The sequence below is a fragment of the Microtus ochrogaster genome, chromosome 4 (genome assembly GCF_000317375.1).
Source record: "Microtus ochrogaster isolate Prairie Vole_2 chromosome 4, MicOch1.0, whole genome shotgun sequence".
Lineage (NCBI taxonomy): Eukaryota > Metazoa > Chordata > Mammalia > Rodentia > Cricetidae > Microtus > Microtus ochrogaster.
Genome location: NC_022011.1, coordinates 56,506,712 through 56,522,286, shown reverse-complemented (window position 1 = coordinate 56,522,286; position 15,575 = coordinate 56,506,712). Strand labels below are relative to the sequence as shown.

General features: G+C 36.9%; 1 protein-coding gene across 1 annotated transcript in view; it reads left to right on the top strand.

Moving 5' to 3' along the window:
- Lrp1b (LDL receptor related protein 1B) overlaps positions 1 to 15,575 on the top strand; it is a 1,800,012-nt gene that overhangs the window by 427,548 nt on the left and 1,356,889 nt on the right. The window lies entirely within an intron of this gene.

The window sequence follows — 15,575 nt, the reverse complement described above, 5'->3', positions numbered from 1 at the left end:
CCCACCTCCATCCAGGTTTAGTAAGTTGAGCATCCAAACCGCCCAGGCCCCCCCAAAGCCAGCACGTGCAGTAGGATCAAAAACCCCTTGCCCTTGTTCTTGAGTTCAGAATCTTGTGATTGTAGAAGGAAATAATTACAATATTAATGATGATGACCATGTGAAATTTCTTGGGGCATTACTGACACAATTAATTTACCAGATGACACATCTTTAGAAATGTTGTTTCTCTGGAGAATGTGTGTGTGTGTGTGTGTGTATGTGTGGTGTATATGTATGTATATATACATATTTATTGATATATGTGATTAAACAGTCATCTGTGTAAGAAATGTAAGTAAGTGTATGAGTTGGTTATGAACAAAATGTTTTGCCTTTATTCTCTATTGCAAGGACTCTATAAGATATTATTTAAAAACTGGAGACACCAAAATGATGGATTTTTATCCTTTGAACTCAAACGATCAGATGAATAGCAAATAAGTAGCTGAAATAAGAATCTGAATGTCATCTAACACCCTGTGCTAGAGATGCATCTCATTACATCAGAGAGTGGCTGGTAACATCACAAGATGTGAATAGATGCTAGAAGATTTTTTGGTGAGAAGAGAACAATTCTGGGACAACAGTGGTGGCAGGGACAAGTCATCAAGTGATGCCTCCAGTATCCAGCCAGAGAAGATGGCTAAGTTGCTTTCTAACAAGAAAGATAAAGAACAGACTTTATATGCATTATGCATGCTATTCAACACATAGGGAATGAGGGGCATGGCTCCAGCGAGGGAGCAGTGGGGAGCAAGCACTAATTGAACTTAGGCAGCTCTCCTAGGGTTTTAAGAAAAGTTGAAACTCTTAAAGTTCAAATTTAAAAATCTGGAGGGTTTGGGGAGCAGTGTCCGATAAAATGAGCTAGGTAACAAAAGCATTTGAGTAAGAAGGCACTTCAAAATAATGTGTAGTGTGGGAAGCTGATCTTCTAAGCTTGAGGAGTAGAGAGACTGCTTCATAATATATTTTGACATATACTGTTGGAATAAGAGAAAGACTAGTAAATGAAGCAGAGCAGGGAACAATGGCTTCAGCTTCCAAGGCCTCGACACAAGTCATTTACTGTCAAAGCTATCCCTGACCTAGGCATTAATGGAAATAAGTCACAAATGCATCACGGCTCCGGACAACCCTTTGAGCTCACCATTTTCCCCCGCTTCTTATTAAAATTGACTACTGTTTTTGGCTTTTCTTTTTATTTGAGCCCTGAATGTCTGCCACTAATATGTGTAAAATCTCTCAGCTGAATCACCAGATAATTGGCATCTGTTGAGGTATCAGGAAAATATTAAGGAGGAAATGATGAAAACAGATAAAATTGATTGGAGAGGCCACCCCAGACACATGTGTAATGAGAGATTTTCTTGCATCAGAGTGTGTCAGGCATACTTGAGAAAAATACATAGGAAAAGAAGCTGGTATTTGAAAGCTGGATTCAGCAGAACCAGCTAATATTCGCATGATCAAAGCAAGTAGGCCCTCTGCCTCCCTCCTGGGCCCCAGGCTTCTGTCCTTTGCATCCCCCGCAATCCTCTGTGGGAGATGCTACATTTGGGGTGCTTGTTTGAGGATGAAGTGGCTCTGGTTGAGTTCTCTGCCCGCAGGATTCATTTCAAAAAGCTCAAGACAGGGATTGGTGTGTGGGCGTTGAATGAAAGAACTTCAAAATTAAAAATAATATTCCTCTAAAACTCAAAAAAAATGAACTGAAAATCCAATGTGACCTGGCACACATCCAGAATGGATTTTCTCTCCATACCACGAGTAATGCAAATCGTTTCGAAGTCAAATGCTGATCCCATGAAAGCTTTTAATTTCACATGAAAGAGAATCACCTATAATAATTGTTATTAATACCTAAAAGCAGACTAAGATGAGCCATAGATTAACCATTGCTGTTTAATTTAGCACCCTAGAGGGGAAAACACCATGCAATTATGCTTAATCACCAAACAGTGACACATATTAGTCTTCCCTTGTTGTCTCTGCAACAGCATGCAAAGTCTGTGGTAAGTGCACCCTCCTAACACCAGGAATATATCACAGTCCTGTAGCCTGTCTTGCGGTTGGAAATGTTAACTACTTATTCTACACCTTAATGTTTTAGAGTCTGAATTCTAAGATGACTTTTCCTGAAATCATGGAATTGTCCTTGTTGGGGGACATATAAGAATCACTGAGGAGTCCTCAGTACCGATGTTGAAAATGTCCTGTTTATCCAATTATATACAAGCAGATTAACCTTTCCTTTTGTGTTGTAATTATTGCGCAAAATGGCAAGGTTCACCTGGTGAGACTGTGGCATTCTTTAATGAGCTCACTTACATAAAGCCTTTGATTAAAGCAGAAACAAGAGAAATGGGAGCCATTAACCCAACTTGAACAGAAAAAAAAAAAAAAAAGCAACCATTTGAGTCAGCTCAAAGTAGAGAGATGAGAGTGCTGTCCTGGGCGTAGCTTCTGGCGGCCTATGTCTGTAAACAGTATTTTTTCTCCGGTCTCACATCTTCCTCCTGGATTAGGACAATCACTCTTGAACTGGCCATTTTGTGTCTTGATTTTTTTTCCCCTTTCATGTGCAAATCCCTCCCCATCAATAGCTGAAAAATTCCATTGAGCACTTTTGCTCAAAAGGCTTCTAAAACTCCCATCCTAATATGTACCTACTTTAGCTCATCTAATCAACACCATTCTTGCAGGGAGCCCTGGGGAATCTATAAAGGGAGGGACTTCTCCAGGGGCATCTATCTTAACAATGATCGTGGTGAGACGTAAAGGCACACACTGCAGTGAAGAATATGAGGAAGGCATGCATGATTCTCCTGGCACATCTCAGAGGAGTCTCAGAGAAGGAGATCTGCAGGGCTGCTCGGAGAGTCCTTGGAGTTTACCATCTAGAGAAATAAGTGGATGCTATGACCGAAACCAGGGTAAGGAAAAAGCCCACCTTGTGCCCATGGCTTAACCCTCTGCACGTAGAATGGAGAATATTGTGCAAAGAATGTTACTAAGAGAAAAACGAACATTTAGAGGGGGCCTCACTGGGCGAAGAGCCATGTAAGCAAGATGAATGTCTAGAGTCGTTTGGATAATGCATTAAGTCTGGATGTGGGGGCAGGAATAAAGCCGGCCACAGTTCCAAAAATACTTAACAAGGACATGAGCAGTACCAATTAGGAAAAATACCAATGCAACTGATATTAGAGTTTAAGAAAATTGGAGAAATATGAAGAGACGTGGTGTCAGTCTAGTAATGTATTAACAGAGAAATGACGTCAGGGGAAGAGATCAGGAGTCAGTTCTTAGAAACACTTTTCAAGGACCTTGTCAGATTCTCTCACAGTTGCTCAAATGGAAGCCGTAGTTACCTGAGAAATTTCTATTTGGATTCAATCTCCAGTTTTCCTTAAATGCAATCATACCTTCTCTACCTGTTGCTTGTGGTTTCATGTCCAAACCATTCAAATGTCCTTCAGGTTCAAATCTTCACATGATGGCAGCTCAGGAGCCAGTCAGTGTCTTACACATCGGAGCCATGGAACATCATAGCACATTTGTTTCATTATGAAATGTGGTTCCAGTGTCTCATATGAAAGTTGGTTGTTGTTTTGGCTTTGGTTTTAGAATTTTTTAACTTTCCTTTTGTAGAATTATGAGCAGTAGAACAGTGGAGGTAATCTTTTCATAATTTCTAATAAGACCTCAGAGTGTTTGCGAAAAATCAAATATCTAACAATTTTGGATTCTCTAGGTGATAATATAATCCTTACTACGTGTCTTGAACTTTGACCCCAATTGATTATTCTCCTAGGTCACATGAGTGTCAGATTGCAAAGAAGTGAATCTGAGCATCAAAATGAAACCCCCTCCTCTGTTTAGTTCTTTCAATACATGACAATTACATGCTCTGTGATCAGTGCTGTTCAAAGCGCTTTCCCGACAGATTGAACAACGTGCACAATGCACGCGCTGCCAGAGTTTACAGTACACTAGTGAGACCTTTGTCAGCAAAGAGTAGTTTGTCTCAGGGATATGATTATAATATTCAAGTATTATTAAAATCATACCTTACCAATTCTTTGTGTTTTGAAATGTGAATAGAAATTTAATAAAGTTTTCCTTCAAAAGCTGTAGCCTTATCAGAAATCTAGTGGGTTGGCAGATTTCAGGTTGCAGGTGTATTTATTTGTGTTTATTCAGCAACATGTAATGTTGTTTCTACTTCTTCTTTCACTAAAAATAAAACCTGAGTATGAACCTCAGCAGTGCAGCTCTTCAATATCATGTCTTTTGGGTTGATTTTTTTTCATTTTCCTAACAGATATTCCTAGAACAAATAAATAAAGTATCTGATATCAAAGCAACATATACCAGAGACAAGGACACATTTTATTTAGCCTGCTGATAAGGTCATGTTGGCTTGAGTTTTGCCATCTCTAATATTCTAACTTTCTTTTTCTGTATGTCATGCTTTTAGTAGGTGACAAAGTTCAAAGTACAACCGATATCCATTCTTGCAATTCTCCGGCAGGGAGGGTTTGTTAAACTTGACATTACTGAGTGCATGCTCCACAGCAAGCGCTATGCACTAGAGAATTGCAAAACATCTCTAAGACAGAACGTCTGTTGGAAAGCCATGTTATCTCTCTAGAGATCATCTGTGGTGGCGTCAGAGTACAGGGCACACAAAATAGGGAAATCTTTTTTATTGCAGTTTCAATAAAATATAACAAACTATGCATAAACACAAGAATTTAATTAATTAGATAAACATTATAATCCAAATTTTACTTTTGAGAGCTTAGAGGCATCAAATCATTAACTTAGATTTGTAAATTGTACGACTATTAAACATATCTATCCAATAGAACTGGAACAATATATTCTTGGAGTTTCTTTTTACTTTACTCATGGTTGTTTACCCCAGTGCATAGTCCAATCACAGATGGGAACTGAAAATAATGCTAGAGTCACACCTCTACCAAGCAGAGGCTTTGAGGTTGGAGCCTGAAAATCTCTAATTTCTAATATCTCCCTGATGATTCTGATGTCTGACCATTTGGAAAGCAGTTGCTTTTCTCTTTTACTGATAATGGCAATGATTAGATTATATTTATTCTTGTGGCTTGATTAGAATTATGGAAGGAAATAAAGAGAAGGGAGAATAAGAGAATAAAGTAAATTATTTAAATTATAATCAACAGATTTTCTACTTTGATTTTAGCATTCTGTGACTCAGTGTCCCTCAAAGTATACATTTAGAACAAACACTTGAATCAAGATAACTCTTAAGTTCTACTTGGAAATATGTCTCTCTCTCTCTTTAAGTATGTGTGTGTGCTTGTGCATACATATATATATATACACATAAATCTATATATTCATATAGTAATATATACACATATTTACTAGTATATTTATATAATATATAATTATCATATATCTACATATATATAGAAATAGTTTGTAATAGTAGCAATAAATATAGCAGCATGCAACTACTGTATTTGAAAAAAATAAGGGGCCCCTTTTCTCCCAAGCTTTAGAGGTCATTGTAAGAAAGAGTGCAAGAGTTTGGAATAGTGGATTTCTTTGATGAAAATTAGTTCGAAAGACATGAAAGTCACACAAGTGAATCCACAGCATCTTTGCCTGCAGGCACAAGACCTGTGCAAGATCAAACCATCCCAGTTTCCACAACCGGTGAGGGAGGGGCTCAGAATATATCCTGCAACAAATAAAATGTGCATATTTATTGTATATTTTAGTTCCCAATGGGCAAAGTCACAAGTTGCCACATGGAGGCTTTCACTAATCATGGAAATAAAGCTATTAATTGAAGCTTAAAGATGACATTTGGGTTAAATAATTGGCTAAATCTATCCAAAATCAAAACCAGAGTTAACATTTGTGGTGAGTGGAGAAGTCTTAATTAAATGTGGAAGGATCACACAAAGTCCTGAGTGAAAGTACATTATTGACAGGGACAAATGGCTCAGATCTATGAGAATTGGCAGTCTCCCTATGCCCTATGTGTGGATACTGGCAATGTGTACAAAACCTATTAACTGCAGCTCCTGCCTCTTGGAAGCTTACAGCCTGGTGCTGCTCGCCTACAGGCACCTCCTCTGCTGTGTGTGATAAGGTGTTAAGCTTCTAGGTTGTGGCATTGTTGGTGCCAATGCACCCCCTGCGTCTAACTTTTCCTTATATGTGTCTGTTCCTTCTTCACATCCATCACCACCTAGGCAGGTTGCTGGAACCATGCTGTAGTCCGTGTGACAGCACTTTGTAAGACTATATATAGTATATAGTCTATTGTCTCACTTGGAAAATGACTTAGCTTTCCACCATCCAAATTTGCTATTCTCCAGGCCAATTTTTCAGACATCTCCAATATCAGATGCAGGATTCATCACTCTCTATGGCTAGACAGATGAGTGAGAAAGCAAAGCCTGCTTTGTCTTGATACTGACAGGACAGGTTCCAGTAAAGGGATGTCTTGAAAGATTTTTTTTTTTAAAAAAAAATGCTTTCCCAACAACATTTTTTAAATGATTGAATGTGCTGAGGAATGCAAGCACAAAATGAAGATTTTTTTCCATAACCTCTGGCCTTACAGCCTTTCTCCAGAGCAGCAGTGCATAGACTTAGAAGAAATATATTACAGCTACTCCTCACTTGACTATCCAACTCAAGCGGAGGGTTCTCTGTGTAACTACAGAGGCCTGAAGGACCTTGACAGCAGACATATACAAGTCGGTACAAGACGATCCTTCTCGCAAATCAACTGAATATATTGTGTTCTCATAGGTGTCTCTTTACACTTATTTCTCAATACTTCTTCATGCCGTCCAATATTTTTTCAGAAATAAATTTTATACCATACACATATGTAAGTGTAATACGAAAAACAACCAATGCTATAATTAGTACCTCTCTCCCGAACATTTACAGGGAGTGTAAATGAGGTTGATTCTGATAACAAGCTTGTACCTGTGAGACAGGACACCTGCATTAATGTTTGGTTTGCACACCATTATCTAACTGACCAGCTAATACACATTTGTTTTTAAGCTGGAGTGCTTATGGTCACAAATTTTATACTGGTAGTGGTGTTTATTTTTGGATGACTAACATGAAGCAGAAAGGAAGTATGTGACTTTATCAGCTGTAGACTTTTAACTCTGGCAAAACAGAAAAAAATAAAATCTTTCTTTCTAAATAGAGGGACAAAATAATATGTGTAGTGATTAACAAGTCTAATGACCAAAATGAAAAGATAAAACTTTATATGCTTATCTATTTAATTATTTAAAAGCTGTCCTGTAATAAAGTGTTGGCTCAAGCCAGAACAATCATGATAAGCATTATATTTTTAAATAAAGACAGATGTCAAACACACAAAAGGTTATCATACGTTTGTTTTACTGTTATTGACACACACACACACATATATTATATATATTTATGTATATATATATATTCCTTCTCCATCCTTGGATTATCATCCACAAATGATAGCTGTAACCCATCTGACTCTGTCAGTTGTAACTCAGCCAAGTTATACTTATTTATCTCCTAGTGTGCCATTATAATTGAAACTCTATGGCTTAATTATGTCAGCCAAATTCCAGTTCATCTGCCGAGGAGGAGAGTGAAGCATTAATTGCCTTCTGAAGTTTCCAAACACAATGACATAGCCTGCCTGCATGGCTATTACGTTTTTAGTAAGAGAGTCTGTGTTAGAGCTGTTCTGAGCTACAAGTTACTGCCCCAGAATGGTGCCCTGAAACACCAGCGAGAAGATGAAATTCTTAATTAAAAGATAATGTGAAAAAGTTTGAAGCAGGGAAGAGTAAAAGGTTGTGGAATTATTTACTCAGTAATTAAAGCAGCTGATGCAATTTGTTTTCATAATGACAGCTTGATGATTTCATGTAATTATTTTCATGATTATGTTGAGTATTTATATTTGTATTTTAAATATTAAATTAAGCATCCCACACTCATTACTAAATTATTTTGACAATATTGCACTTTATTTCCTGCTTACTCCTCATTGTAATATCCTTTTTTGACTGAGCACAGTCTTTTAAAAATGTAAAATGTGAAAAAATACTGTAAATTTACATCTAGAGTACTTATACAAGTAGACTTTGAGTTGGGTGTTTCTTTCCTAAAACTATCTATATGAAAGAACATTTTGCATACTGAATATATTGAAACAAAGTTTTAGGATTTTGTAAGTAAGATTATTTTACACTGTGTAAATTCAAATTTATATTTCAATTCAGAAATAGAATTTTCCTCCACAGCCAGGGGGCGCCATTGCACGCCTTTAATCACAGCACTTAGGAGGCAGAGGCAAGGCTGATCTCAGTGAGTTCTAGGCCAGCCTCTTCTACAAGAGCTAGTTCCAGGAGAAGCAACTTAGTTACAGAGATACCCTGTCTCAGAAAAAAAAATAAGATTTCATCCATAAAATGAAGCTATGCTACATTGCAAAATAAGTGAAAGAAGAGGTGACAGCTAGTTTTACTGTGAACTTGGCCATATTTGCTAACTTTTTAGCAGACCTTGTCTCTCAGCTTTGTTATTGATGTGATTTAGGACTTCAGATGTTTTTTTTTTCAATTTTTCATGATATTGCGTTTATTAAGTGGATGTAGGTGTCTTGTTATAATTAATATTGAGAAGTTTGCTACTGCTCAAGACACTGGCTTTTATTGGTCATGAGATCTTCATGAAATGTGAACGAAATTTGGTTAAAGTCATAACACCACATTTATGAAGTATCTTCATAATGACAGTTCCTATCACCTCCACATCTTCGTTTCCCAAGGTTTGAAAGCAGCTATAAAAATACAAATCTCACCGTGGAAAAGTACATTAATCAGAGGATGCTTTTAATATTGTCACAATATTGCAATAATTCTTTATTTTCTAAATTCTTCTGTTATACAATACATCCCAAACAAGAGGAAAACGCAATGACTCTTTTTTAAAGATTAAGCATCTTTTGCATTAGGTTTCAGCAAGTTTCCCAAGGGGACAGAGGAAAGCTGCTCCTTTTTTCTGCCTCAATATAAAAACAGTAAATTCCCACATCAGGCACCAGAAACATGCCAGCTTTAGTTTTACTTCTTATGCACCTTTTCAAGGGAAGGATCCAGCATAAAGCTGAGGGAGGTTAAGTGGTAAATAGAATAACTGTAGAAAATTATACTCAGTGGGGATAAGTGTGGAGAAAAATAAATGCCTCACCAAAAAATCGTATGCATGGTACAAATTAACAATGCCCTGTTCCTCGGGGACAGGCATTCCACAGTGAGGCAGTGCTGCCATTAAATAATCAAACATCATTTCCTAAAGTATTGCTGACTGAAAAATTTAGAGTAAAGTCATTTCAATTATTTAGTCACTTGAAGAGAGACATGGGGGATTAAAGGAATGCTCTCAAAAGGATCAGCAAAGGTGATGAACCCACAGAATAGTCCTCAGTAAGAAAAATGAAGGATAGAAGAAAGTAGCCAGCTGCAGGGAAATGCACCCTGGGAAAAAAAGTACCAAGATGCTTCCCCCACCCATTATCACCTAAAAGAAATAACAAGATGTGTTCCCTACCCATTGTCAGTCACCTAATGTCCCCTTTCCTGTTCCAGACTGGGGAGAATGGCATATCTCACACATTGTTCCCCACAGACAGCTAAAAGAAGGATTGCTCTGTCCTCCTCTCTGTCTCCGTCTCATCTCTCTGTCTCTCTTATTTCCTTCTCAAACGGTCAAAAATTAATATGACCGAATTTTCCAGAATGCCATTCTGAGAATTTCATAATAATGTAGACTCAAAAACAGCACTTAGTCAAAGTGAATGATTTCAAAGTCCAGAACCAATCAGTACCCATGGAATTTAATTCCCTATATCTATAAAATATCAATGAGAATATGAAGGCAATTCTTCATTGATATGCTAGACGCTTTTAGGCCATAGCTCTGAACATTAACCCTCTGGCTGTTTGCTGTAATCTGGCTAAACCTAGAGCAGGCTCAATTGCAGCCGTAGAGGACAGGAAGTAATCTTTATCCAGGCCCTGTTGATTGTCATCTCTCATTGCCTTCCACTTATCTGAGTTCTGATCATCCCCCAAATCCTACACTGGGAGGATGATGGAAGGGACGATCAGAAAGCTCCATGCCAGATAAAGGTGTTGTGGTGTACCGAGGTATTCAAAAAAGAAGAAGTCATCGGCGGAAACTTGGTAGGCAGCAGAGAATGTCCCGCTCCACAGCTTTGTATTAGACTCAGTACTTGCACAGCCTTCTTCAAGCTGGTAAGTAGTACAGTACTGGAGACAGCTGCACAGCATTGGAATCAATTGCACAGTACTGGGCCCAGCTGCCCTTCAGTGAGTCCAACTACACAGTCCTTAGAACAGTTCCATACTATTGAAACCAGCTGCATAGTTTTGGGACCAGTTGCATAGCCCTGGGAGCAGCTGCACATCTCTAGGACCAGCCCAGCTGCAGAACACTTGGACAAGCTGCACAGACCTAGGCTCAGCTGTATAGTACTGGGGTCAGCTCAAGAGGATGTAAGGAAGACAATATGAAACATATATGGTGTTCATAGTATGGTGATAGGAGTCCATTCAGACTTGGTTGTTTAGGTAAGAAATCCATTCAGGAAGGAACTAAGACAAAATATGCAATACTCAATTTCCCCATTTTTATAAGATTAAATACCCCTTGAAGGTTTACACAAAATCTTCTGCTTCTGGTGTTGATGGAGTCTCACATTCCAATCAATGTTTCAATAATCCATCGAAATATGGAGAATGATCAGAACCATCCTTGATATTTATTTTTATATAAGTTTATATGTAATAGGTAATTTTTAATGTTTCTATTTCATAATGATAACCATCAAAACTTGTTATCATGTATGGCTCATGACTGTACTATCAAATTTAGGAAGCCTTGTAAATGAGACGCAGCTTAACATTAATCCAAACCCAGGAAGCGCCACACAGCAATCTTGACACGGTCTTCTTATTTTGCAAATATTTCCAGAAAACTGAGGCCTACATTGGGGATGAATAATTTAGAATGAATAATTAAGGCAATAGTACTGTTTAATGCTTATTCTGGATAAAACTCCTTTTTCCAGTAGTAACAGTAAAGAGTAGGGCAGCATATAGGCTCTGCCTCCAGGAACTGACAATTTGATGCGGTTTACATGAATTTTCTAGGACAGACATAAATAAAAGACTTTCAGCCAAGATCAAGGCTAGATTCTATCCAAGTTCAGCTTGGGTGACTTACAGGAGGATGGATAGCTTACAGCTACACCATCAATAGGCCCCAATCTTCTTCCTCTAACAAAGTATCCATAAGACATTCAGGGTGTGTGTGAAAGGAGGGTCCCCTGTAGAGCACACAGTTACCTCCTAGGCCACTAACTAACCACTTGAGTTTCATGAGATTTTTGACTCACCTCCTCCCTTTATGGTCTCATGCAGCTCGCCTACCATGGTTCTGATTCATGATGGCAAAGGACATGCCCAATATGGAGGAAAGAACTATATTCAAGAAAGCATACAAAATACAGTAAAGAGAATAGAATATTCTCAGAGTATCATGAACCATATCATTTTGTTGTTGCAAAGCTCTTTTTTTTTTATTAAGTTCTTTTGTTATTCTCTTGAAATCCTTAGTGATTTTTGAGTAAGCAAATTCTCACTTTAATTTGGCAGTAAGCTCTGGCAAATTTCGTGTTTGGGTATGAGCACTCAGGTAAATACCGCAGCATATCCCAAGCAGGCCTTCTTTGTACAATACACTTAAAATGAAAATGTTAGCTTGTCTCCCAAGTGAACGTCAGAGAAGGATGCTACCAGTAAATTACAACAAGAGCACACTTAAATGCTGAACAGGAATTAGTTCAGCAGGAGAGTTTAAAAGTGGAGTTTATACAATCCTCATGGTAAACAAAAGCATGGAGAAGACCCATTAGTAGACTTGAGCTTGAGAATAAAGCAGAAGAAAAATCAAGAGAGGAAGAAGGGCTCAAGTTAAAGAGAACTGTGCACACTGCCTGGTAGATACCCATTTTATCTTGAGAGTGTAACAGTCATTGAATGACTTTAAGTAGAAGAACAGATTTGTCAAAGGCCTATTTTAGGAAGATTGCTTTCTGTTGTTACTTAGAAAAGCCAATGAAGGGAGTAGTTAGGTTTCTCAATAATCTAAGCAAGCAGAGATGAATTCAACCAAGAGTGATGGGAATTCACTTGGTGCACAAGTGTACAGGGATCTTGATGGAAGTGGTGAGAGGCTGTACAGATATTTTCAGTTACTTAAAGGAATGTAATCTTATTTGTTGAATTTCATCTATAAGAGAGGGAACATGATTATGCAGAGATCATGATTTCTATGTTAGAAATGTTCAATTCAAGGTATACAGATACACAAAAAGTCAAAAAGACCGGGGATATTGGAATAAAATGGATCATTTCAGGATAAATTTATTTATATCTTTAACTATGTACATTTATATTTAAAAATAAATACCGGTGTGATGCATATGTAATATATGTAAATTTTAAATTAATGTGCCTATATATTAAGAGGACTGATCTTTATATCTGGATCTGCCATGTTTTCCTTTAAAACACAATTAAGTTGAGCATATGGGGCACTTGTAACACAGCATGGACTAGGGAACTTCAAAGGGACATAATTAATTGGAATAGCAAGGAACAGCATGACTGTATAAGCAGAGCAAAACTCAAGTTAATCATTTTAACCTAATTTATGTGTTCTAAATATTTGAGAGTTAAAGATGACTAAGAGACAGCTGGAATTCAGACGTTTGCCTTCCAGCTATGTATTGAATTTCATTGATTATACAATTTTTATAAAACCACAACTCAAATATATAAAGTAGAGAAGACTATGCCTAAAGATCCAGGCAGGGAATCTGTTTTCCTGTTGGGTTACATTATCAAGATTCATTTAATTTCAGAATGTTAGGTCAGTTGTTACTATTGCATGTCACCCAGGTAACCATAAGATCAATTTTTTTTATGTTTTCCTACAACTTCGTTTATGTGCTTTTGAATTTTATATCTCTCCGTTGCCTAAAGTTCTTTCAAAGCATTTAATAATGCATATAAGTGTATCTGTTTAATTTCACTGGGTCTGGGGAGATATCATAGTGGTTAAGTGCTAGTCTGGGGAGATAGGAAAACCTGACTTCAGTCTTTAGAACCCATGGAACAAAATCCAGGCTTTGTGTATATGCTTGTGAGTCCAGAGCTGGGGCGGGAGTGAGGCTATAAATAAATTTCCTCAACTCCCTGACCTGAACTCACTGAACTGGAATCCCAATAAGATACCTTGTCCTAAAAGCCAAGGTGTATGGTCCCTGAAAAGCAATGCCCAAGGTGAACCTGTATCCTCAGCAAACACACAAATATGTGCACAAATACAGAAAGAAAAACAGTTGGTAAATTTAAGGACATGATTCCATTCTACTTTTTTATCTGATTCCATTCTCTTCCCGTTCTAGCCAATCATCTTCAGTATTGGTCAAAGAATTATATACTTAACTTAGAGAATTGTATGGAGCCATTCTGAAGGTATCACATTGAATCTACACGTGCGTTTTCTTCCTTCATTATACCTTTTATTCCTATGACGTTCACTTCCAGCTTCTATCTATGAACCCGAAAGGAAGGACCTGGCAATAGCAGTTAGGCTTCAAAGTACAAAACAATGTTGTCAAAAAAAAAAATTGTTAACCCTCTATGCAGCCTGCCTGCTTAAGGAAATTCCTTATTGTTCAGCAAGAATGGGAATGATTATGATTCCCCAACCCCACTTCTAGTGAATAAAAGAAGGTTAGAAAGTTTGAAACTAAGAGTTGGGATATTATTTAACTAAAGCCCCTACTTTTACAGACCAGCAAATCGATAACTCAGAACTATGTTTGAGAAAATATCGAGAAGAATTTTATCTTAGTGACTCAATCACACAATATCTTATAGTCTCAGTCAAGTATGGACAAAATAAACTTTGTCTACTCTATGTTCTATTAGAAGATATCTTTATAGGTTTTGGCCTTCAAGACATCTAAAGGTCACATACGTCGTAAAATTTATTTGCTGACATATCTGAATATTGCAATAATAAAATAGAAAGTAAAGTTATTAAATATATGATAGTATTGAATAATGAATTCTCAAAAAATATATTACTTCCTAACAAAACTGGTACTAATGTAGTTTAGTTCGTGATTTTTACAAATTAAGTTATCAAAACTTGTGTTTTTCTGATTATCAGTCATAGCTAGCATTTGAAAAATATATGTGGGCCATAAGTGTATCTTTTGAGAAATATACTCAAATTTGAGGCTCATTTTAATAATTAATACTTTTTAAAACATTATATGTAGATGTGTGTCTCCATATGTGTATGTGCATGCAAGTAGTTACAGAGGCCAAAACAGAATGTCAGATCCCTTGGATTTAGAGCTATAGATGGTTGTGAACCCTCAGAAGTGGGTGCTGAGAACAGCATGCCATCGTATGCACTCACAACTATTGAATCATTGCTCCAGTCCCATAATCCACTCTTTAATTTAAAATGTTTAGGGAGGGTTGTTATTGAGTTGTATGTATTCCCTACAAATTCTGTAGATTATCATTCTATTAAAATTGCATACCTTTTAGAAAACCTAGAAAAACTTGGAGAAGTCACAGTAGGTTAAACTCCAGTCCATAAAAGCAAAATTTGTAAATTTTAAAGACTCTAAGACATGATCTCACAGAGCTTGAGAGAAGAGAGATTGTCACGAGACTCTGGAAGGAGTAGGCAGGTTCCTCATTAGAGTCATGTGTGCAAGAAAAGTTGTGATACTAGATGGCCTAGAAAGGCAACAGAGACAGCAACAATGCATTTTTGTGATACAAGATGGCCTAGAAAGGTGACAGAGACAGCAACAATGCATTTGTGTATCTCAAATGTAGAGTTCTAAATTATTAAACTATAAATGAATTTTAAGGTCACAGGTATGTGATTGCCCTCATTTTATCTTGGTATAAGCATATATAGTCCATTAGAGTCTGAAAATGTATATATATATATATATACATACATATATATGTATGTATTTATTATATGTAAATCAAAACTCCTTAAGTCAATAAGTTTTGATAAACTTCACTACAATAAATTGATTATGACATTTTAAACATGACTAAAAGAGCTCAAAATTATTTTAAACTATGATAGTTTTGAAGTTATGAAAGTTATCCTTTTTTTTTAGAAGCTGGACTTGGGTAATATTTAATGCGTCATTTTCTTACATTCAGGTTGAACATTTGTCTTTGAATAAATATACACATTAAGTAAAACATCATGCCCATCTTCCAAGATAAGTAGATTACCAGTTTAAATAGAAAGCCAATATTTAGTAGTTACTGGGATTGGTCTTTCTCCATGGACAACTGAGAAAACTGATA